The sequence below is a fragment of the Apium graveolens genome, chromosome 6, assembly GCF_009905375.1.
Source record: "Apium graveolens cultivar Ventura chromosome 6, ASM990537v1, whole genome shotgun sequence".
Taxonomy (NCBI): domain Eukaryota; kingdom Viridiplantae; phylum Streptophyta; class Magnoliopsida; order Apiales; family Apiaceae; genus Apium; species Apium graveolens.
Genome location: NC_133652.1, coordinates 289437293 through 289448874, shown reverse-complemented (window position 1 = coordinate 289448874; position 11582 = coordinate 289437293). Strand labels below are relative to the sequence as shown.

The 11582-nt window shown below is 34.5% G+C and overlaps 1 non-coding gene across 1 annotated transcript; it reads right to left on the bottom strand.

The window, feature by feature from the left end:
- Nucleotides 1–11145: 11145 nt before the first annotated feature.
- LOC141669112 (small nucleolar RNA R71) lies at nucleotides 11146–11252 on the bottom strand. Its single transcript, XR_012553406.1, has one exon. It is a non-coding gene; the product is annotated as a small nucleolar RNA R71 (small nucleolar RNA).
- Nucleotides 11253–11582: the final 330 nt, after the last annotated feature.

Genomic DNA, 11582 nt, shown 5'->3' with positions numbered 1-11582 from the left:
CTTAAATAGATAAAGCCCGTAATAAAAACAAAACAAGTCTTTATTAAAATCAATGAAATCAAAACAGATTACATAAAAGTTATTCCTAAATCCTAATACATGATTGGACTTAGGACATTTTCCTTTCAATCTCCCACTTGTACTAAAGCCAATCACTCTGGTATCTAATACCCATCTCATCTTTATGACGATCAAAGTGACTTTCAAAAAGTAGCTTTATGAGTGGGTCTGCTATGTTGTTATGTGTGTCAACTCTATTTCAATACAATACAAGAAATGTTACCGCGCTCCCACTAACCCTTTTGTGGACGCATGGTTCATCTACGTTTTTGATAAAATCAAACTCTTTGATTGTCTCATCAAAACGAATGTTCCATTTACGAGAAGCTTGCTTTAAACCACATATGGTTCGCAACAGCTTACACACTAGGTTTTCATTTCCCTTGGAAAGAAAACCATCTGGCTATTTGCCAGATCTCATAGTCGTAGTAAGCAGCATTCGCAAGCAAAATCCGAACTGATTATAACAGGGCTACAGGTAAAAGGCTTCATCAAAGTCAATCCATTGCCTTTGTTTGAATTCTTTTGCCACAAGCGTGGCCTTATAGGTCTCCACCTGGCCATCTGCTATAATCTATCTTTTGTATACCGTATACATAGATTCCATTCTGGATTTTATGGCACTATGCCATTTCTCTGAGTCAACACTACTCATAGCCTCATTATAGGTTACAGGGTCATCATCATCAATGATCGACAACTCATTGTCATTCTTAATGACAAGGCCATATTACCTCTCAGGTTGGCGAGACACTCTCCCTAATCTATGAATGGGCTGTTCCACAAAAGGTTGTTCAGTCAGAACAGGTGTTTCCACTTGATCCGTAGTAGTTTGTGCTTCTTGAACTTCATCAAGTTCAATTTTGCTCCCACTGTTTCCTTCAAGGATAAACTCCTTTTCCAAGAAGGTAGCATGTCTGGAGACAAACACCCGATGATCGGTACAAAAGTAATACCCTAAAGTCTCTTTAGGATATCCCACAAAACTACATTTTACGGATCGATATTCCAGCTTATCTGGGTCAACTTACTTGACATAAGCTGGACATCCCCAAATCTTAACGTGTTTAAGACTCGGTTTCCTTTCTTTCCATATCTCATACGGAGTTTGAGGAACAGATTTGGAAGGCACCTTATTCAGTAAATATGCTGAGATTTTCAATGCATAACCCCATAGGAATACTGGAAGATTTGCATAGCTCATCATGGACCGAACTATGTCTAACAAAGTTCGATTTCTCCTTTCAGATACCAATCTGGAGGAGTCCACTGGGAGACTATACCATTTACTTTGAGATAATCTAGAAACACTCCATTAAAGTATTCACCACCTCGATCTAATCCAAGAGTTATAATACTATGTTTGGTTGTTTCTCCACTTTATACTTATATTCTTTGAACTTTTCAAAGGCCTCAGACTTGTGTTTCATCAAACACATATCCGAATCTAGATCTATCATCTATGAAAGTAATGAAGTATGAAAATCCACCCATGGCTTGCTTAGACATAGGTCCACATACATCTGTGTGTACCATTCCTAGCAAATTTGCAGTCCTCTCTCCATGTCTACTAAATGGAGACTGCAGTGCCACTATAAAGTGTGATTTTCATCATCCCTTTTCTTTTTTTAGTTTGTTCAATCTGAAATAAATTATGTCACATACATACAGACCATTATTTAAAGCACCACGTCCATAAAAAATATTATCTCAAAGAATAGAACATTCATTATTCTCAATAATAAATGAAAATCCATCCAAGTCTAACTTGGGAATAATATTCCTCACAATCGAGGGAACAAAATAACAATTATTTAAAACAATAGTCTTGCCCGTAGGCATATGTAAATGAAATGATTCTACATCTTCAACAGCAACTCTTGCTCCATTTCCATCAGTAAAATCACCTCCTCTTCGTCAAGAGTCCTACTTCTCCTTGGTCCCTGCAACAAATTGCAGATTTGAGAACCACATGCGGTATCTAATACCCAAGTAGAAATGACATATTCACTTCTATCATGAACATACCTGAATCAGAAGCTGTAGTCTCACTACCCTTCTTCTTCAATTCTGCAAGGTAAACCTTGTAGTTCCTCTTCCAGTGCCCCACCTTGTTACAGTGAAAGCAAACAACTTTGCTCTTGGGGTCTTCAGCTTTTGGTGGAACCGGCGTTTTCTCACCTACTTTCTTCTTCTTGGAAGAGTTCCTCATCCTTTTCTTAGGATTGGAACCTTCACCAATTAGAAGAACAGAACTCTTCTTAGGGGGAAAATTCGATTCCGCAGTCTTCAACATGTTGTGGAGTTCAGGCAGGCTGACATCTAACTTATTCATGTGAAAGTTAACAACAAACTGCGAGAACGAACTCGGAAGCGATTGCAAGACCAAGTCTTGGCTCAGCTCCCCATCCATGGCAAAACCAAGTTGTCCAAGACGTTCAATCAAATTGATCATCTTAAATACATGGTCATTCACAGATGATCCCTCAGAAATCCTACAACCGAACAACTCCTTCGATATCTCATATCGAGCTGTCCTCCCCGCCACATCATACAACTCTTGTAGATGCATTAGGATAGTGTGAGCATCTATATGCTCATGTTGCTTCTGTAGCTCAATGTTCATTGAAGCTAGCATGATGCATTGAGCAACATTTGCATCATCTATCCACTTATGATACACAACATGTTCATCATTATGTGCATCACTAGCAGGTTCAGTAGGCTTAGGTTAGTCAATCACGTATTCCAGCATCTCAATCCTGAGAACAATTCTCAAGTTTCGAAGCCAGTCAGCATAATTAGGACCAGTCAATTTGTGAGCATCTAGTATGCTCCTGAGTGATAGTGCAGAAGATATAACGTACAAAGTAAATCTGTAAATGATAAACACATAACAACATTTAGAAAATATTCGATTTCATTTTAAAACACTAGATGAATCGGGTCTTTATTCATAAGTGGCTCCCACTAGTTTTCCTAATTTATTCAACCCCCTACGTGAAAAATTAAGCATTCATAATGCTAGTGGGAATAAGGATCCTACATTCCACCACACAACCCCGGCTGTGGCACGAAACGCCATGTAATGTTCAATAGGTAGACAACTCTTGTCAGTTACATCTAATGTTATTCCCTAATCAAACTTTAGCCTCTTGAATAATTGAGTCACGGCTGTGGCACGACAAACTCAATATTCTAAGTCAAGTCTAACCCAACATTCCGTACAATTGAATCAGTCCCCAAAAGCCCACGGCTGTGGCACGTAACGACCTTTAGATTCTTATTCAATGTACACATCTCTATGTAATAGACAAGTATTTCTTATTTCGAAATCAAAGCCCTCGGCTGTGGCACGAAACGACAATGTTTCAAAAATAAGAACTAATTTCTATCATGTTGGAAGGCTATGACCGACACAAGCCCATTGTATCATTGGCCAATTACTACTTGATATTATTTAATTTTAGAGGGATTATATTATGTTACAATCATAATCATATTATAAATAGATTCTTCCTTTTAAATTAAATATTTCAAATCAATAATCAATAATCAGACGATTCCCAGATCGGGTGGAGCATTGTCAAGAGGCGTCACTTAATAACCCTTTCTTACAGATAGAAAACTGTTGTTGACAGAATCATCCTTTCTCTCATATCGAAAATTCATATTCAATTACGTGTTTCATAAACACAAGAATCTCATGATTGTATTCATAATATTATTATTAAGGTTATGAAATAATTTCACTATACTAGGTTGTCTAACAAACGCCTTATGTTCATTTAAGTTCACCTAAATCTATCATCGCATGATAAACTAAGCATATATCACATATATCAACATGAATCAACATCAAGGTAGGCATTTTATATCATCTAGCATATTAGTCTAAGCATTATACATCTCTATGTATCACATGAAGCATTTAAAAGCAATTAAAAATAGTCAAAAACAGCTTTAAAACACTTCATGGAAATATAAATAGTTCAAAACTTTTATATAAACTAAAATTGATCACTCCATTAGATCTGTCTCGAAAAAACGAATCCAACGGTATATAGCACGCCTAAAATGGAGTTACGAAACTCCCAGAAAATCAATTTTGAAATCAACAGACGGGTTGTAACGCATTACAGGAACGCGTTACAGGACCTGTAACGCATTCCAGTGATGCGTTACACCCCTTTTCATCCATTAAAGGGTGTAACGCATTCCGTGAATGCGCCACAGGTGTGTAACGCATTCCCAGAATGCGTTACACCCCTATTTTTTTTTTCTCAGCAGCCGTCTTTTTCTTCTCGGAAAACGAGCCTGTCAGTCTTCTCTTTCCGTGCACAACAGATGTAGCAGACAAGCACAGCAGTACAGATAATGCAGAAAAGCAATACAAACATATATATATATATATATATATACTATATATACATATATTTACTTATTTAATTACGAATTTTAATTGAAACAACTTCAAAAATTCATAATAAAAAATCTATACATCATAAAATTATGAAAAAATACCCCGACGATCTACAACACTTTTAGAACCCAGATCAACATTCAAAATTATTCTGAGAAACTGATTTTTCATCAGACAAAATTAATCCATAATATAACTTGTAAAAATCATAATTAATTCATACAAGCACATAAAATTCTGAAATTTTTACCACAGATCTATATGCATACAACCTATGCTCTGATACCATTGTTGGATTTTTAAATGTAGCGGGGCATGGAAAAACACTTTTACACACACAAAATCCAAATAAAAGCATATTAATCGTGAATAAAAATTCGAGGGATCGAATCTAACCTTTTAAAATAATTCGGAGACAACGATCAGAGATCCTTAGCAGTTGCTCCTCAAGTGTGAAGCACTCCACCGGTATCCACCAAGAAAACGACTTTTAGGAGGAGGAGGTGGAGAGAATTTGGTTTTCTAAAACTTTTGGGTTTCTGGGGTTAGAATAAAAATAGGGTCTATAATAGAGTATTTATAGGCAAAATTTTCAGCTGAAATTTTCCCATAAATAATATTATTATTATCTCATTTATTATTCTCATTAATAATTAAAACACCTTTTAATTATTAATCCTTTTTCTAAACACTTTAGAAATAATTCTCTCTCTTGATTTAATTTCCAAAAATTAAATCATTAATTAATAATATTAAGAACTTTTCTTAATTAATTTATAATCAATTAAATCTCATTTAATCAATTATTAAATTTTCCAATTAATTATTTATTTCACAAATAAATAATTATTAGCCATTATTAATTAATTCCTCCACCAAAAAATCATTCTCTTTTTATGGTATGACCCTGTAGGTTCAATATTAAGCCGGTAGTAGAAATAAATAATAATAAAACTATTTTATCATTATTTATATAAATTCTCTAATTTATTAAATATGATTAATTAATTAATCACATTTATTCTACATCGTGAGTGATGCTTCTCAACATATCGCGACTATCCGGATAATATGAATTCACTGCTTAGAATACCAAGAACCTGTCAGTGAATAGTTACCGTACAATAAACTCCTTCTACCCTACAATGTCCCGATTAAATACAAGGCATGGATCTCCTGTCAAGCCTATCTAATTCAATCACTTACTTACCATTTACTATGCGTAGTTCTATGCAAACTAGAAACTCCTTTCTAATTTCATTCACTCTGGCCAGAGATTCCTGAACTAGCATAAGTGGATCAACCTTGAACATTCGCTTCCTTCACTGGAAGGGGTAAATCCTTTATTGATCATACACTATCTTCGTGTACAAATTCCTATACCCAGAAGAGCCCTAATAATTGTCCCTGGAGACTAAGAACTAAACCAAAGAAGTTCAGTGTACACAAGATGACTATGATGACCTCAAGTCTAAGGATACTTGTACAACTATCACTAAGCGAACAACTGCTGACACGTGAGTGAACTCCATCAGTTGATCAGCTAGGCGAGTCATGTTCAGTGAACTTATTCTATAATAAGCACCTACATACTAGCTATAGTGTCACCACACAAATGTCTATGAGAACAGACATCCTTCATAATGAAGCAAGCATAGTATGTACCGATCTTTGCGGATTATTAATTACCAGTTAGTAATCCTATGACCAGGAACTATTTAAGTTTAGAGTTATTATCTTTTTAGGTCTCACTATTATGATCTCATCATAATCCATAAAAAGCTTTACTCTAAACTATGGTATATCTTATTTAAACACTTAAATAGATAAAGCCCGTAATAAAAACAAAACAAGTCTTTATTAAAATCAATGAAATCAAAACAGATTACATAAAAGTTATTCCTAAATCCTAATACATGATTGGACTTAGGACATATTCCTTTCATTAAGTATATACTTACCATAAATGACATAATTGCTCAAATATGAATAATAAGTTTTTGCTTAGAAGTAAGTTTTTAGTGTTAAGTTGTTATGTGACGAACAACCTATAAATTAATTTGTACTTGTAATTTACAATTAATGTACAAGTAAGTGAGAAGAGAAGATCCTAAATTAGCATATCTTCACTATTATATCTCAAAACTCTTACTAAAGTGCATGTATATGCAAGAACAGCTAGTAGTTATGTTATGGACCTGATTGAGCTATGCCGAGTTTATTGTTTCTCAGGTCTGAATAAAAGGGCTGATATAATTATATTTAATTCTAGTTCTAGTGATTCTACAAGCTTCAAAGCAGTTGAAGATTCGCTTTCTAAGAGAAAGGTATATTCAACATTCTATATAATTTATAAATTTGTTGAGCCATTTATAATTGATCTAAGTGTATGATTTTTTCTATTTAAGACATACTAATGTGAATCTAAATATTGACTATTCTTTATTTAGTTTAGGATGCATATTAATGTGAACTGTAGGTGCAATTTGTCTCAGATTTTTGTTCATTTGTCTTTTCTATGGTCAAATATCATTTTGTTGAGATTTTCTAGTTATATTGCTCTTGAAAAGAAAACAGAAAAATAAAGGACAACCGACAGGTAAAACAAATTCCAATCATATTATGAATTTGCAAAGCAAAAAATATCTTAGTTTCTTAGAGTTGAATAATTGACTATAACATTAACTAAGAATTATTTCAATTATTTCTGATGTTCATATGGGTTGTTAGGGGAGATATTTTCCGGGGAATTATTAAATTCTTGATTTTGGACTTAGAAAATGTTGATTGGTTTTGGAAGCATTAGGAATCCTAAATTTGAGAATATTATTGGAAATAAATTATAAATATGCATTCTCTTTTTGAGCAGCAGTATATAGGTGGTATCAGTACAATTAAGGAAAAGATTGTTGATGAAATAATCATGGAATCATTTAAAAATATGTTTCATACCCCAACTTATTGGACTCATCCGTATTGTTTAGCTATTGTATAGGAAAAATTTTATTTGACCATATTGGAGAATCAGAGAAGGGGACATGATAAGGTCCATGAGTTTTGACCTGTAAAATAAAACTCGCGTCAGGAGAAAAATCTAGCCCATTCTGGAGAATGCGTAAAGAAAGTTAGAAAAATTAGTAATACCACAAATTTACTAGTCTAGCTTCCCCTTAATATCTTGTAAAATACAGCAATTCGAGTAATATTTTCAAGGGGTTTTGAAATAGAAAAAAGTGTTTGTTACATATCATCAAATGCATTTGATCCATTCTTTGTGGACGTGTGGGATTCATTCAAGAGCTTTTTATGACAATTACTACTTTTAGGAGCTCGTTAATGAATTACATTTGGCGAGGCTTCTTTGCAAATATTTACTATTTGAAACTAGTTTTATGTTTCCACCTTAAATGTTATTGGTAGGGCATGCGATTGTAATTTCATATTGACTTTTTCTCCACTATTTAAGCTTTAGTTGTATTTAGTTTGGAATTTAATATACCCAGGGATGATTTAGTTTGAGACAAAAGTATGGGTAAGATAATTTAGGTTATTCATAAGATTGAAGACATTTTTCTTTGTGTATATCATAATATATGTATAATCTACTAATGAGTAGATTGTAAGAATATAATATGTGTATGGCTTTATGAGATTATTTGGAGTAGTTTTTAGCATAATTTGGACAATAGAATTTTTGCGCTTGCAGTATTGTATTTGCTAAATTTTTTGGAGAAATTTTTAACAGTTTTTGTTCTACAAAATCTGCTGGCTTTTGCTTCATTTCTGTATAAAATTTTAGCAATTTTTTGATTGCTCAATCTGCAGATTATTGCATCAGTTTTTTCTGCCGAATTTAACAGTTTTTTTATTTGCAGAATTTGGAAATTATTTCAGGTTGATCAGCAGATTTTTTCTGGTTATGAAATATGGGCGATGAGAGTTTACATTTTGAATATCTGTTGTGCAAGACATGCTTGTACATAACAAGACTAATTCATCTTGACAAGCATAAGAATAAGTTGTATGATAACTCAATTGTATTTTGCAATTGTATTTTTTAATTTTAGAAAAATGCTAATAGTTTAGACTGAAGGTTTTTCACTAAACAGCCTTCAAGCTAAAGAATAAATTATGGAAGAAGATAAATCCTGATCATGTCTCAGAGAGAAGTATAGAAGCTTTGAGCTGAATAATATTGTTCTAGAAAAAATATTCTAGGTTAGATATCAACGAGTCACAGATCAAGGAATGTAGAGAAGTATGTCGAGATGTATGAAAAGACTTGTAGAGAAGTACCAAGAAATATCGACAAGTCAATTTGCATCTAGAGAACTGAAGATATCGACAAGTCAATCTGCATGTAGAGAAATGAAGATATCGACAAGTCAAAAAGTCCATGTAGAGAAGTGGAGATATCGACAAGTCAATTCATCATGTAGAGAACTGAAGATATCGACAAGTCAAAAAGCTCATGTAGAGAACTAGAGATATTGACAAGTCAAAAAGCTTATGTAGAAAATTGGAGATATCGATAAATCATTCTACTTATAGCGAGATGGGGACCTCGACAAGTCAAAAGGCTATTGTTAAGTGGCATTTATGTCCACTTAGAATGCTCTAATAAAGGCTTGAATTGGTGTTTTGTACTCAAGTTGTTTGTGTTTTTGATGCTTTTTTGTAGTGTTTTACATTTCAGGCATAAATAAGGGATCAAGGAGATTTATCATTTCTTTGGTGCTAAATTGGTGTTAGGAAGGTGTCCTGGGAGTTTGCTCATGGAATGCCATCAAGAACCAGCAAATAAAAAAAAGAAAGTCAGCTTTTACAGAATGTCAGCGCGCCCGCGCTGTGCTAGTGCGCAGACGCGCCAGAGAAGCAGAATGATGCATGCCCGCGCTAATAAAGCGCGGTCCTGGCTGGTTGAAAGCTGGGAATTCTATTTCAAGTACAAGAGTGATTTTCTTGACTTCTCTTCTTATTGGGATGCTATATAAAGACATCTTAAAGATGTTTTTCATAACAGAGCTTATGGAGAAGACATCAAGAAGACCTCGAAGCACAAATACAACCAAGGCAAAGAGGATCTAGTTTATTCTTATGATTCTTTGTTTTAAGTTCTAATCTTGGATGCTAGTTTTCTTGTTTTGTTGAACCTATACTCTTGTTTAAGGTACTTGATTATTATTCAGCTTATTAAAGACTAAGTTTATTATACCATGCTTTCATCGGAACCCACGGTGATGATGAGTTCGGTTATGGGCTAATCGTTATCGTGGGGTTCTAGCGGATTTATTATAGATTTCAATATTTAATATGTTTTGATATCTTAGTGTACGACAAATGTATAATATCCTAGTATTGGTTGTGCTTATTCGTCTTATGAGCGTCGTGAACTTATAAGATAGCGTGTTAATCTCTATTGAAGTGAAAGTGAATATAGAGGTTTAGAATATGCCATGCTAGCATAGGTTCATGTAATTGATAAGCATGATTCGTAGGTAATTTTAACCATGTTACTTGCCCTATGCAATCACGATAGTTAACTTGTTTATGAAACCGTTATGTTATCAAATTCTATAGACATATAGGGTCTCAATATAATTGGTGTCTATTCAGCTTCTATCTCTTTTATGGATGTCTGGTCGTAGGTTATTTGTACAACGAAAGTTGGCGCTTACTAGTTTCTTGTTGTATGATTAGTGTCATCACCATTGCATGCTAAGGATAAGAACAAAAAGGCTATTGAATGAAGTAGTAATGAAGTTAGAATCCCATGTTTGTGTTATATAAGTAAATCACCCTTTTAATCATTTAGTTAATTGCATGTTAGTTAATAATCTTAGTTATAAACAATCTTAACTTGTTATCATCTTATCATTGAATAATTACCATACCATCATTGCATAAGTACATTAATTAAATTTACCTAAACCAGTCTCTGTGGGAATGACCTAGAATTAATTCTATATTACTTGCAATCATGTATATTTGTGTGAATATTAGCGCGTGCTTTTGTCCTAACAAGTTTTTGGCACCACTGCCGGGGACTCGGTGTTAATTTTTAGTTTATGTGCTTGACATCAGCGATCGTTAAAGTTCACTGACTCGGATATTTTACTTGTTTACTTGTTGCTTTTCAGGTACTTTAGAGAACGTTTATGCTAACACATTCTCGATCTCGAAAGAGAACGCTGGATAAAGAGGAGGAAGAAGTTTTAGTAGAGGAAGAAGTTCTTGCTAAGGAGGAGAAAGTTGAAGGAGAAGCTCTTGTTGCAATGGGTGAACCAGAAGCAAATACAAAGGCTTTGATAGACTACTCTCATCCGAAAATCAATGATATTCAGTTTAGCATTGTCAGACCATCCATCATGGCTAACACTTTTGAAATCAATGCTAGCATGATTCGGATGGTGCAGAACTCGGTTCAGTTTGGGGGTTCTCCAACGGAGGATCCCAACATGCATATCAGAGATTTCATCGAGATCTGCGACACTTTCAAAATCAATGTCTCTGAAGATACTATTAAGTTGAGGCTTTTCCCATTCTCTCTGAGGGATAAAGCTAAGTGTTGGGTATATTCTCTACCACCAGGCTCAATCACCAAGTGGGAAGATCTTGCTCAGAAGTTTCTCACTAAATTCTTCCCTATGGCGAAGACAGCTGCAATCAGGAGTGCTTTTACTCAATTTGCGCAGCAATCGGGAGAATCTTTGTGTGAAGCTTGGGATCATCATAAGGAGATGCTTAGGAAGTGTCCTCATCATGGGATGCCTGACTGGATAATTATTCACTGCTTTTATAATGGATTGGGTGCAACTTCTAGACGCATGCTTAATGTAGCATCAGGTAGAGCCTTGTACGCTAAGAGCTACGATGAAGATTATGATTTGATTTAACTGATGGCTGCTAATGAATATCAGAATCCTTCTTAGAGACTAACTCAAGGCAAAGTAGCGGGAATTCTCGAGGTAGATGATGCTACTGCTATAGCTGCTCAGCTTATAGCTTTGATGATAAAGGTGGATTCTTTGGCTAATTATGGAGTTAATCAGATCACTAGTGTCTTTGAGCTTTATACTGGTGCGTATGAGACAGTGCA